The sequence below is a fragment of the Haemaphysalis longicornis genome, unplaced genomic scaffold, assembly GCF_048455015.1.
Source record: "Haemaphysalis longicornis isolate Haplotype H1 unplaced genomic scaffold, Haemaphysalis longicornis Haplotype H1 scaffold_9, whole genome shotgun sequence".
Lineage (NCBI taxonomy): Eukaryota > Metazoa > Arthropoda > Arachnida > Ixodida > Ixodidae > Haemaphysalis > Haemaphysalis longicornis.
The window spans coordinates 131,554,846-131,569,288 of NW_027526460.1; positions in this window are offsets into that span (position 1 = coordinate 131,554,846).

Here is a 14,443-nt window from a genome sequence, read left to right on the forward strand (position 1 = left end):
GCAGAAGCTTCGGACGATGCCAGCGTTTTCGACTATTTGGTGCTGCCGTCCGCGCGGTGGAGCAAGCACAACTTTCCGGAACACGACGGAGTTGTGTATTGTACGTCTGTTTTGTCATCGAAATCAGAGGTGCACTCCGAAAAAGTGGTGATGTTTTTTGACTCGCCTTCAAAGACCTACTGCAAGGTGTTTGCCAGAGGCATCTTGATCAAGGAGAGTGCCGTTGAGACAAAACAGGTGGCGGAAGAAATTCTACAAGCAGCGGACTCCATGTGCCTTTGCACAGGGGCAATCAAGTGCCAAGAATATGATGGGGCACTCCTTACCCAGAAGCTGAAAGCCCATGCGGTAGCACGCGAAGACGTCTACTTCAGCAGCAACTGCCTGGGCCAAGTGGCCAAAACAGGTATTTATCATTCTGGTACTTGAACTTCAGAGGCTCAGATAAAATCGCCAGAGCAGCTCACTATTTGCGCATGATGCCAGAAATCTGGTAATAACACATTCATTTTTTTTCTTCCAGGTACACAGTGTGTGTCATGCCGTTACCTGAGACGAGCATTGCTGACCCGCCGGTCCAGAGTACAGCGAACAGCTGCCAAGAACTGCAAGTCAGCTTCATTAAAACTGCGGACAGTGCTGAGAAGAAACAAGCGCCTTTTCACTCGCCTTAGCCATGCTAAAGAGGAGCTGGGACGGCTTCAGGAGAAGAATGCGACCAAAAAGGAAGAAGTTCTGCTGGAGCAAATCTCAAACCTTCCTCCGAGACAACAAGAGGCTGTTAAGCAATGCTTTGCAGCATCAAAGGTGAAGCCAAAGGGTGTACGCTTTACGAAAAGCTGGATTTTGGACTGCATCTTGATGAAGATGAAGAGCCCTCGTCTCTACGAACACCTTCGAAAAAACCACATCCTGTCCCTGCCAAGCAAGTCAACCTTGAAACGCTACGTATCTGTGTATCGGACTGTTTTTGGCTTCAGTGAGAAGGTTTTGAAGATGCTGAAAGTGAAAGCAGCCGATATGGACGCCTACAAGAGGCATGGAGGTTTGCTCATTGATGAGTTAAAACTTTCTGAACACCTATCGGTGAAAAAGTCTGGTGTGGTAGAAGGTTTTGTGGATTTAGGCCCATTTACCACAAAAAAAGACAAAAGCACACCTAGTGACCACGGAATGGTGATTTTGTTTGTCCCATTTCAAGGTAAATGGAGCCAAATCATTGGCTATTTTGCCACGAAGGGGAACATGAAGGGGGACACACTTGCCAAGGTTGTAATCGAAGCAACCATTCTGGCTGAAAAGAGTGGACTTTTCGTGGACTTTGTTACCACAGACGGTGCTAGCTGGAACAAGAGAATGTGGAAGATCATGGGAGTACGGGGAACTGCAAATTCTGTCAACTGTAAAGTCCAGCACCCTAGTGATGCTTCAAGACATCTGTTCTTCGTATCAGATTTCCCGCACCTTATTAAATGCCTGCGCAACGCCTTCCTCATTTCTGGATTCAACACCCCTTCTGGCCACGTGAGTCAGCAACTAATTTTCTTTCGGTAACTGGTTGCTATCAGTAGCTTAGCCAAATTACGCTTATGCTACCTGCATGGTAATAACATAGAACCAAGTTAATTGGTTGTTGATTGCATTTGTCAGGCATATTGTTGGGTATACAGTAAATACATTAACAAATTCTCGAGGGCTGTTGTAAGAGGCTGATAAAATTCTTTGTGCTCATGATAATGGGTTTCAGTATTATGTGTCTTCAGCAATTAACATCCAACTCCGTGCCTGCTTGAAATGACAGGTACAACGTTCTAATAAATTCTTCAAATTTCTCTGCAGATTGACATGCAGCCGGTGAAAAAAGCTTTTGACATCGACTCATCCAATGTGACCCTGAAAGTCATGCCCGGGATAACGCTAAGTCACCTACAGCCTAACGACTTCGAAAAGATGCGTGTTAGTTATGCTTTCCAACTTTTTGGCACAAAGGTACTTCAAGCTTTTCAGCTCTTCAAAGACAAGCTTGGAAGCATCAGTGCAACACAGGAGTTTTTCAGGTAAAAAAATCTCTTACCTTTTCGCAAAGCCTGTTTTAATCAAATTAATTCACAAGTGTGCCTTCTTCATTAACTAGTACATTTGTTATGGAACATGTAGAAGACAGCAGTTGTAGCAAGAGAAGTAATCGCTTAATTTGTTTTGTCTGTTTTTGTTACATACCTTTCAGCAAGATTCACCGGCTGATATCTGTGATGACGTCTCGGTACCCTGCTGAGGCTCTTCGACCTGGTTCACCGGGGTCTAAGTTCTTAGAGGACTTTTTGTGCTACCTTACTGAATGGGAGAAGCACGCTAGAGCCACTGGAGGAGGCTTTATAAGTGACGTAACCGCAGCTGGGCTACGTGTCACCATCACAAGCACTTTAGAACTTCTTGCATACCTGACTGAGAAGGTTGGGTACAAGTTCCTTATGACCTCAAAACTTAGTCAAGATCCCCTTGAGAACCTTTTTGGTATTGTGAGACACGCATCAGGAAGCAATGACCACCCAACCCCTAGTCAGTTTCTAGTTATTGTGAATTGCCTTTCTTTTTATGGCTTAGTAAAGACGGTCAGCCAAGGCAATTGCGATCAGAGCACTCTAGGCTCCCTGCTTGAGGTGGACGATTGTGTGAATGGTACGCCATGTGCAGAAAGTGAGCCTTCACCATTGGTAGCCAATGTAGAAGCTCAGCCATCGCTTTCAGCGTCTGGCAAGTCTCATGACCACAACCAACACATTGTCAGAAGCGATAACAGGCTCATATTTCACATTGCTGGTTATGTTGCAAGAAAGTGCATTATCAAGACCAGTTGCCAAGCCTGTATAAAACTTCTCACTATGCCTTCCCCCGGAGAAGACTTCCAGCTTGCTCGACTAACACATTTTTGTGACAAAGGGGGGCTTCTGTACCCCTCTGGCTTGCTGTTCGGCTTTGTGAGGAAGCTGGAGGATCTCTTTACTGAGTGCTTCTCCCGTCATCAGCTGCATGCCGACAGCATTATTGATGTTCTAGCAGTTGTGAAGGAGCGGCTCCTTCGGGAGATTGGCTGCCCCTCTCACGCTCCCACACTTTCTGCAACAATAATTAATTTCTATGTTGTTGCACGACTGCACTTCTACACGAAGGGGCTAAACCTGGCGAAGTCAGCCAGGCGACAGAAAGCAAAGCACCTAAAGTTGAGCCGTTGCTCCTAAGGAAGAGTGCGTGGTGTTTGTTCCAAATTTACTGTGTATATGTGTTGCTTGTAAATAAATATTGTGTAATTTTTGTTCACAGATGAAGATTCTTTCATTAAGGGATCACAGATAAAGATTCTTTCCTTACTGGACCTGTGCGGGAAAATATAGAACTAAAAATATGCTTGTAATAATAAATATAAAAAATCAGAACTATAAAATGCTCAGACATATGAGCATTGATCAAAACCAAAATTCTGTTGCTACGACAGCATCATATTTACTTACATAGCTATACGAGTTAATCATAGAGAGAAATCAATTTATATTCCTGCTTTGGTCAACTCAAGTCTTTCGGGAGCTGTAATAGTTAAACTAATACACGCCGAAAGAAGCGGGGTCGAGATCTGGCGCAAATAACGTAGCCGCTGACTTTACTACGACTTCCATGAGCAAACACCACCCAGGCTGGTTTTTGCGCGTGGTACCGTAACCTGCGAGAATATGAGAACTGTTGCTACGTCCTTAAAAATCCCCCATTATGCGCTAATGATCTGCTCAATCTCGGCCGTAATCGCAAGATGCCTGTTGCGCAGTATGAGGTCCCGCTTGCGGTTGATTTTTTATAAAGCATATTTCATGAAAGAGAAAAAAGCTACATAGCACCAGGCAAGCTGGCCAACGTAATGTGTAATTTTGTCACGCAAATACTAAAGTTTTGCGGAGGCAGGCTGTGCAAAAAAAAAAAAAAACGAAATTGGCAAGAGCAGAACACATCCGCTGTTGCGCACAGATTTCTTGCCAATTCTCGGCTGTAAAACGAACCACTGAATTTGCAAATGTGCGCGACACTAGCCATCGCTCCTTCGCATCAAATACGCGCCAGAGAAATACACTTCTTTTAAATGTTATTCTTGCGAACAGTATCACCCCGCCGTCGTGCACTCGCTGGCGGACAACCGAAAGCATCGAGGCCTTACATTGCATGGATTTGTGGCGCCACCCTGCGGATGCGACATAAACTGCGTCAGGCGGCCAGGCCCAGTAAGCCCACTACCCTCTTCTAGTTCACTTTAGCAGCACGGCGCTGTTGGTGCTCCACCGTTTACTCACTGGTTTACTGCGGCAGCTTAGTGTGACGAGCGCACCTACGGGATAGGACGACCCCAGAGCCGGCAGGGGGCGCTCGGGAAAGCAAGCTAGCCTCGGGAAAGCAAGGGCAGCGGGAGAGAGGAAAGGTGGGGGCGTGGGCATGTTGATTAGGCGAGAAGGGAATTGGCAAAGGGAGAATCAGGGCTGTAAGGAGCACTTATGGGTTTGTGGAATTGTGGGTGGAAAAAAGACACGGTTGGGAGTGGCCTATCTGTGGACAGGGAATGACGCCAGAGAACAAAATAAAGAGTTGGTGGAGTGCCTCAGGAAGGACATAACGAAAGTTAAAGAATCCGGCGAGGTGATATTAGTGACTTAAATGCCCACATTGAGGATCTAGATGGATATGCGGACTATAGCGGCTCAATGGTTCTAGATATGTGTGAAGAACAGCAACTGGTAATAGTTAACCGGGAGCATAAATGCGACGGGCAGATAACGTGGCAAAGCGGCAATAGACAGTCTTGCATAGACTACGGCCTGGTCTCAGAGCACACGTACGAGCGGGAACCAAATGACGATAGATGAAGAAGGAGCAGCGACCACAGGCGCATAATCCTGAAATTTGACAGTGGAGGGGCTAGGCAGGAAACACCGGAGGGTGGGCTCCCGAAATTGAGCGAAAAGCAGATAGCAGACATCGTCAGTAGCATCGAAAGAGAATTATAGAGGCCCAGCCCACGAAGGTGTGGGAATATGACGAGGTTGTGAGTTGTATACAGAGGGAAATATACAAAGTAAGGAAACAAAACCGCTGGCGGGGTAAAAGGAAACCACGAGGCTGGTGGGACAAGGAAATTAAACTGGCTATTGAAGAGCGACAACGGGCTTCTAGATTGCACAGAAAGGCAAAACAAATGGGATATCAGGAGGAAGAGGTGCAGTTACGGTGGAGCCGGCACCGAGAAAACAAATTTGAGGTGCAAAAACTAGTACAAGCGAAGATTAAAACTGCGAGTGAGAAAAGCGCCCCCCAAAAATTCTGGAATCATTTAAAAGCATTGGGAACGACGACTAAAGAGGTGCAGACTCAGATACAGGACGGGGATGGTAACGTTCTCCTGGGGGACAGCGCATTAAAATACCTACATGGAGTCATAGCAAATACTTTCGGCCAAACACGCGAGATATCGGCTACCCGGACACATGTGGCCAATAGAAGAGCGGCAGAAAAAAAATTCAATATCGAATTTTTGGATTGGAAAAATGCAGAACACAGTGTTCCCAAAAGTACGGCAACAGGACCGGATGGTATCCCAATAGAGATTATCAACCATTTGGGACCAGCGGGAAAGACGCACTTGTATAGAGCCATTGAGCGCGCTATAAAATCCGAGAGGATTCCCACGCAATGGCGCGAAAGCAGAATGAGTTTGATTTATAAAGGCAAGGGAGAGAAGGACAAGGCGAGCTCTTACAGGCCGATTACAGTCACGTCAGTGCTCTATAGATTAGCTATACAAGCCATCAAAGTCGAGTACTTGTTGAAGTCGGTGGAAAGTAACGGTATTTTAGGGGAACTACAAAATGGATTTAGGCCGGGTCGATGCCTAGAAGACAATATTTTCGTAATAACCCAGACCATCGAAATTTCGGCAGCACAGGGCAGACCAACATGGCTACTGTTTCTGGACATAAAGGGAGCCTATGACAACGTAGATAGGGGATTGCTGTGGCATATACTGGAAGAAGAGGGGATTGGGTCAGAATTTGTGGGGCTGCTAAGGGCAATATATGAGGATAACAAGGCGCATATTACATGGGAAGGACGTACAGGCACAGAGCCCGTGTACATTCGAAGAGGTTTAAAACAGGGGTGCCCCCTTTCGCCATTGCTGTTCACACTGTACATTAGAGGAATGGAAAGACGATTGGAGGAGAGTGGATTAGGCTTTGACTTGTCATACCGAAGCAATGGAGAGTTGGTGGAGCAACGGATTCCGGGATTGATGTACGCGGACGATATAGTGTTGCTGGCAGATAATGCGGAAGACCTTCAAAAACTGGCCGACATTTGTGGGGATGAGGCAACGTACCTAGGCCTACATTTTAACCCGCAGAAATCTGGAGTCATGGTGTTCAACGAGGAAGCTCATACAGCACCAATAAGAATTCAACAGGAAGCCATACCATTAGTAAATAAGTACAAATACTTGGGGATCTGGCTTAATGACGGAAAAAGCTACCTGAATGCCCATGAAGAACACCTCAAACTGAAAGGGAGACGAAATGCAGCAGTAATGAAACATAGAGCACTTTGGGGTTACAATAAGTACGAGGTAGTGCGAGGCATCTGGAAAGGGGTAATGGTGCCGGCGCTCACGTTCTCTAATGCCGTATTATGCCTAAAGTCCGATATCCTGTCGGGACTGGAGGTTAACCAAAAGGCAGTCGGCAGATTAGCACTGGGAGCTCACAGTAAGACTACAAATGAGGCGGTACAAGGCGATATGGGTTGGGCTTCATTTGAGGCGAGGGAAACGCAAAGTAAGATACGTTTTGAGGAGCGGCTTAGACATTTAGATGAGAAGAACTGGGCAGCCAGAGTGCACAGGTACATGTACCTTAAAAGTGTGGACACCCAATGGCGAAAGAGGACGCGAAAGCTGGCGACTAAATATACCTTGACCGCGGCAAATAAACAAGGGGGGGCAGTTAAAAAGCAAGTGAAGGAAACAGAGACGCTCATGTGGAAAGAGAGGATGGAAAAGAAGGGATCGCTGGGAATCTACAAAGCAAGCAAAAAAGAGATCCGGAAAGAGAACTTTTATGACAACAATAAAGGTAGTGCGTTGCTCTTTGAGGCGCGGGCTGGCTGCTTGAGAACTCGAACCTACATGAGCAAATATTCGTCCCAGGATGAGACATGTGTTGTATGTGGCAGGGATAAAGAAACAATCGACCACATAGTAATAGGATGCGAAAAGATTCAGCCGGATAGAATTGGGGGGAAAGTCCTACTTCCTGAGGCACTGGGCTTCGCAATTGATGGAAGCATTAACTGGTCAGCAGTAGGTATTACTAAGCAGCGGCTAGAGTATTGGTGGAAAAAAAGCAGGGAAGTCGATAAAATAACATCCCAGCCAGGGGTAGCGGTAGGGCAGAATTAAAAAGAAATCCGAGTTGAGGGACTAAATTTAAATTCAAACTACTAAGATAGGCTAGATGGCGCACGCCGTCACCCCGATTCAAAGGGGAGGCCTTTAATCATCATCATCATCATCATCATCATCATCATCATCATCATCATCATAGCCAATTGGAATACGAGCCTTTTTTTTTTAATTGCGAAAGCTTGCCCTACGGCATAACAGGAAGTTTTAAAGGTACTGCACCAGTTTCACGCAAAAATTCAATAAGAGACCGGTACTGGCCGGGGTCCCCATAAGTACAGTGAACTAGAACTATAAGCATAAAGTTTCTCACTAGATATGCCCATAAGATCTGGGGTCTCCCTGCAGGATGGAGCCCTAGCTGTGCCTCGAAGGTGTTGAATTCGGGAGTTTATGAGACTTAAGCAAGTCCACAACAGGTGTTTAACGTCAGCTTCTGGCGCAGGAGTCACACAGAAGGGGCAGCTAAAGTGTTCGCAAAAGGGACGTGATATCGGGCAGGCCAATTAAGCGGGAGTAATTGCTGGGAATTACGCCACCCCAACTCGAAGCCTCCGCAGCAAGACCTCCAAAAGCTTCTTATGAAGTCAAAAGAAACAGCTTAACACAGATTTTCGGATGTTGTTATTCTTTCCGACTCCAATAAAACAGATTCTCCAATGCTCCACCCCTTCCGTTCATTCCTTCCTCATCAGTACAGTGAATGTATTCAAATTAGTGGCTGTCCTTTCATCCGGAACCTCCTTCAACCTCACGCCAGTCTGCGGGGTGCCTCAGCTAGGGGTTGTTGATTTCGCCCTTTCTTTTTAATGTAGTTATGCTGCCGCTTTCCTGGCATCGTGGCTCCATATCCGACCGGTTCTTTCTCGTGTACGCGAATGATATTAGGAGTGGACCGTCCACTCAGACCTAAATCGGCCCACAGCTAGCATGCCTCCAACAAGCTTTAACTGACACGCAGAAATGGTGTGAATACACTGGTCTTCGCTATCAGTCAAAAAGACAGCCATTCTCTCCGCGGCCCATTCTGTCCGTGTCCAGTGCGCGGGGCCGTCGTCTACTGGCGATGTCCGCGATCGCGCCACAACTACCCGGCCGACCAGCTGTGTGCACTGCCACCTCTCTCTTCGAGTGCTTGGATTGGAGATCCCCTCGTCTTTGTCAGCTGCCCTGTGGCTCCGATCTGCCCGCCAACAGGCAGACCAAACGCTCCATTTAATCCGACGCATTTCACAGAAGTATAGTCTGAAAGCTCCTGTTCAAAAAAAAAAAAAAAAAAAAAAAGCTCGTCTCTTAATTGGTGCGGTCAATACTTCAGCATCGAATTAATTGTCTATCACGCTCTATTACAGCCCATGACCCAGGCGGACCCGACTTGAAGCAGTTAATAGAGCTGCAACGCGTACGATCACCTGCCTCCCAATTCGGGGGGCTCCCCTGGATGCAGCTAGGGCCGTAGCCAGAATTTTTTATCGGGGGGGGGGGGGCGGAGGAGGTTATGAATTTTGGGAAGGGGGTAGTTTTGCTGAAAGCAACATAAGTATTGCTTACGTGCTGCCTAGAAAAGATTTCGGGAGGGGTTCGAACCCCCTAGGGCCGTACCCAGAAATTTTTTTCGGGGGGGGGGGGGGGTTATGAATTTTGGGAAGGGGGTAGTTTTGCTGAAAGCAAGAGTAAGTATTGTTTACGTGCTGCCTGGAAAAGATTTCTAGAGGGGTTTGAACCCCCAAACCCGCCCTGGCCCTGGAACCCCCGGCCATGCCTGGATGACATTGTACATTAATGCCGCTGCGCCCGTAAGCACAAACTTTGTTGCAGAGGCAGTGGCGTTAGCGATACACACGGGCCGTTCATGACCTGACTCATCAGCCCGTCCTAAAACCACGCAGGCAGCCCTGGCTGTCGCTATCAAGTTACCAGCACCCAGTGATTTCCCTACACCCCCCCTAGGGGGTGTGTAGATCCCCCTAGTTTTTCTGGACACCCCCCCTTGAATCCCCAAATTTCACTCTTGTCAGTCCTTGTATGGACCTTTTTCAGTATCGATCTGCGCATGCGCGGGCTGCCCGTCTGCTATTCTTGGCAGTAGCCTCGGGCAAAATAAACAAAAGTGCGCCCCCCGAGCTTGCTGTTAGCGTTGCACGTATTCCTTTCCTTTTTTTCGACAGCTCGTGGCAAGTTCGTATGTGCACACAAAAAAGGCTTTCGTAGGAAAGGGGCAAAGTGGTTTGAGGCTGACCACGCTGCGAGCACATTGATACCAGCCAGGGAGTAGCGAAAAGCGCTACGGAAGCTAATTCTGGCGTTTTAATAAATCGGGAGCGTACAATCGGTGCCTGATTTATAAGTGCTGCATAATTCGTGTACTACCTAAACATTCTTTCAAGAACTCAAATTTCGTCACTGGCCCCGGTAACAAGTTCGAAAATGTCCTTATACGTTGAAAAATGGCGAGAAATTAAAAAAAAAACTGAATACGGACCTTTCATGGTAAAAAATGAATTTCTCTAAATTTGTTTTTTTTCTTAGATTCAATAGAAAGCACCGCCTCTCAGGTGTATATATATATATAGAAAATGAAAAACGTACGTCTCGGGGATAAGCGTTTGGTTAACAGACGTCTATTATTTAACTAGTGGGATAAAAAAACCGCTTTTCTAGTTTTTGAACCCCCCCCCCCCCCCCCCCCCCCCCCCCGAGCCATTGAGACACCCCCCCCCTTGATTCTATGGCTGGGGAAACCCCTGCCAGCACCGGCCGCCAACTCGACTCCAGATCCGGTCTACCGGGAATGCAGACGCGGGAATGCAGAATGACGCTGGGGCCCAAGACGGCATTTTAACTACAGCGACGCAATGTCCCGCTCATTCAGGTGCGAATAAAGCCTGCGTCCATGAAATACTTCGCACCTTTCCTTCTTTGCTAGCGGAGCTTCCGGCCGGGACGGCCTACAGGCGCTAATGCTGACTCTTCAAGCCCCTGGAGGTTCCGGTGTATACAGCTGTATACGGATTCTACGGCGACCGTACGGGATTTAATTCGTCTCTCGAGAGACATTCACAAAATACCGGGCGCCTACCCCTGCCAACAACTGTCGCGGACTCGGCGTATACACTCACAGCTCACATTGCGGTGGATAGTGCCTGCCACCTTACATGTGTTCCACGACCACTAGTTGACAACCGATCCACACGAACAATTTGTGCAACGTGTGGGAATCGCGACTTTCACGCGAACCCCTTTTCTGGCTAGCTTCCCGTTGCGGCCGGCGTGCACACGCGCCTCGCTCACGCGACGGGAACCATACGGGAGGGCGCCAGCAACCGGACGGTTTGTTTCCGCCCTGGTGGAAGCGTTGACCCTTTTCCCCTCTGCCTTACCCGAGAACCAGTTCTTCCTCGATACTAGCGCCACCGTAAGGCGAAGTCTGGTGGGACGTAGCATGACGAGGGGACTGGCTCTTGTCTTCGGGATCCGGTAGCGCGCGGACGTTTCGGCGCGCTGGTCCTGACCTGGGGGAACGCGCCACAAAGGACGCGTCCGGACGGGCTCTTGCCTTGTGGATCCGGTAGCGCGCGGACGTTTCGGCGCGCTGGTGCTGACCGGGGGAACGCGCCACAAAGGACGCGTCCGGACGAGCTGGGAGACTGCAACCGCGCTCGCACGAGCAGCGCTCCGCTGCTCCGGTATCGGTGAGTCGAACCATCTCGATCTCTAGCGTTGTTTAATGCCTCGCTCCCAATGTTACCGTTATGGCCTACGATTAGTCTGTATGCAGTATATTGGATTTGCACTTTGCAATAAATGCTGTCACTGATGTGCGTTTTTAATTTGTTAAGCGCCGAGTTTGCAGCAATCGTGTATATGGCAGGGCATCGCTGCCAGTTAACACGTGGTCTCCGAATTTTTGTCGGGACGTTGTTGTTTATGGAAACGAGGGTTTCCGAGTTTGCATCCACGCGAGGCCGGGAGCCCGCGCCGTTGTGTCAGCCCGAAGTGAGTGTGTACGGAAGCTGCAATTTGGGTCCGAGTTTTTCTTTTTGTTTTGTCGACTCCGGGAGTCGAGGCTCTGGGAGCCGTGTGGCTGGGCCACGTGTGCCGCAAAAGGCTAGCTGGTATTGCAGCCTGGCATGGGCGCTCCGATACCGCGGAATGCGGTAGGCGCCGCTCGCTCATAAGCTGCTTGTGTTGCAGCGAGCGTGTAGGACCCTAAAAAGCAGATGTCTCCTCACGGCTGCTCGTACGGGCACGTTCAGGGTTTCTTTCGTTTGGTCTGTTTTATTTTGTTGTGGTTTTGGATGCGGGTCGTTTGCCGAAGTGAGTGACCCGAAGGCTTTCACAGCCGGTCCTCCCGGAGAAGGCACGACCTTGGGAACAATGCGAGGGCGCATGGAGCGCTCCCCCTCTTTTGTTGATCGCCTCGCGCGAGAGAAAGGAATCTCTCCCGCCCCAGGAAAGACTTGCTTTGACCCCTCGCTGCTTGAAAAACTGCTTTCCGCAGCGTAGTTGTTTTTGTTGTCGCGCCACGCAGGCGACGGGACTGAAGGGGGGCCTCATCCCTCTTCCACTGACGGGGAGAATTACGCGAGGCAAACTTTGCGCCCGCTGATTGTAACGTCGCAGGAGCCCTCTTGTTCGGCTCGAGAGACCAAGCTCTGTTCACGTAAACTAAGCGCCAGTGTGTTGAAACGTATTTCAGCATTTTTACGCAAGCGGCGTTCATGTGTGTGAACATAGGGCTGTCGTTGGGAGCAAATACTGTTTCCGCATTCATGTGTATGAATGAAGTGTTAAAGATGCGAGCAAATACTGCTTTCGCATTTGTGTGGTTAAGCATCGCGCCGGGCGGTCGATGCGACCGTGTGTGTTCTTTGTGCCCTGTACCGTATAGGGTTAGAACAGGTTCTAGCTCTGTTGACATTTCCAGAGTGGTTGCATTGCTGACAAACTTAGCGGTTGAACCGTCAGATTGTGTCACGTTGTTGATGCAATCGAGTTGATATTCTCCCTACCCTGCACGCTGCAGCGTTAGGACACTTTGGCGTGCTTTGTTGACGTTAACAAGCAGGTAGTTATGCCGACGCCATGGCAATTGTGGTATTTGACATCGAACCACGTGATGAATGGGATTAAAGGGCTACTGCAGCCTGTTTGCCCTGCCCTATACGTTGTAGGGTTTGGACTATTTATTGGGCTTTGTTGACATTAACAGAGCGATGGCAATGCTGACAACCCGGCAGTTGTCGTTAGGATTACGCCACAAAGGCGGTGCGATCGGAGAGCTATTTTTTCTGCCGTACACTGAAGGTGCGGGGAGTTTCTTTGTGCAGCTAAGCCACCCCGGCTTGGACCACATGACGGAGCGTGTTTATGCTGCTGTCTACTGTTCCGGGCGAGCTGCCGAGCCTGCTGAAGGGGTGCGGGGCGGCATGCCGTCACCAGCCTGGCTGAGAGAGTCGGCAGTCTGGTCGCTCGGCGGCCACGGGCCATCACGGATGTGCCGCCACTTGAGCAACGCTTGCTTGGGTTGGCTGGTGCGATTCTTCCCGGAGCTACCCGCCTGCAGACATCAGCGGGCGACGACCGGGCCTGCTGGTACACTACCAGCGGTGGCATTGGACGAGTGGAAGCCGGCGTAGGCAACACGATGCAGTGACTAACGGTTTAATCGACGAACGAACTTTTCGTCGCCTCTAGTCCTGTAGTCAGCTCTCACCGGCGTACGCAAGGAATTTAGGAGGGAGGGATGTGGGAATCGCGACTTTCACGCGAACCCCTTTTCTGGCTAGCTTCCCGTTGCGGCCGGCGTGCACACGCGCCTCGCTCACGCGACGGGAACCATACGGGAGGGCGCCAGCAACCGGACGGTTTGTTTCCGCCCTGGTGGAAGCGTTGACCCTTTTCCCCTCTGCCTTACCCGAGAACCAGTTCTTCCTCGATACTAGCGCCACCGTAAGGCGAAGTCTGGTGGGACGTAGCATGACGAGGGGACTGGCTCTTGTCTTCGGGATCCGGTAGCGCGCGGACGTTTCGGCGCGCTGGTCCTGACCTGGGGGAACGCGCCACAAAGGACGCGTCCGGACGGGCTCTTGCCTTGTGGATCCGGTAGCGCGCGGACGTTTCGGCGCGGGGGTCCTGACCTGGGGAACGCGCCACAATGGGACGCGTCCGGGCGAGCTGGGAGACCGCAACCGCGCTCGCACTCCGCAGCGCTCCGCTGCTCCGGTATCGGTGAGTCGAACCATCTCGATCTCTAGCGTTGTTTAATGCCTCGCTCCCAGTGTTACCGTTATGGCCTACGAGTAGTCTGTATGCAGTGTATTTGATTTGCACTTTGCAATAAATGCTGCCATTGATGTTTTGCCCTCGCCGCCTCCTGCCTTTGTCTGTCTCCGCAAACAACGGACCCGTCCGCAGCCGGCGCTCGCAAGGCATGTTTGCTTAGTGCGGATGGCTGCGGGGTGGGAAATAACTAGTGTGTGAAATGTAGAATCCCACAAACGAAAGGAAGATCTGCGTCGCGCCACACACGCTAGTCCACCGGAGAAGTCCCCCTGGGAAGTCGGTTCCACAGCTTCCCCGGTGGATTGACTTGCTGGGCAGAGGTCTTGCTGCGTACACTTTAAGTTCGGGCGGTCCTCTCTCTCTCTTCGGGTAACCCAAGCGTGGCCACCACGATACCATGCCCCGCTTCTGTGCGGCTCCTGCCGAAGACGCTGACACGTAATGGACGTGTCCTTACCTGAATGCAGCGAGATCTCAACACCTTCGCGGCACAAGCCTCCATCCAGGGAGACGCCCCGATCTCCACCGATGGCTCTGGGGGGCCTCACCATGGGCCTCACCATCATCCGGGAAACAGTAGTGAACTTGTATCTTTAGGACTGTGTTGAAGGAACGTACTGACACCAAATTTCTATGTTCTTTTTTATTGATTTTATCCATGCTTAATGGCCT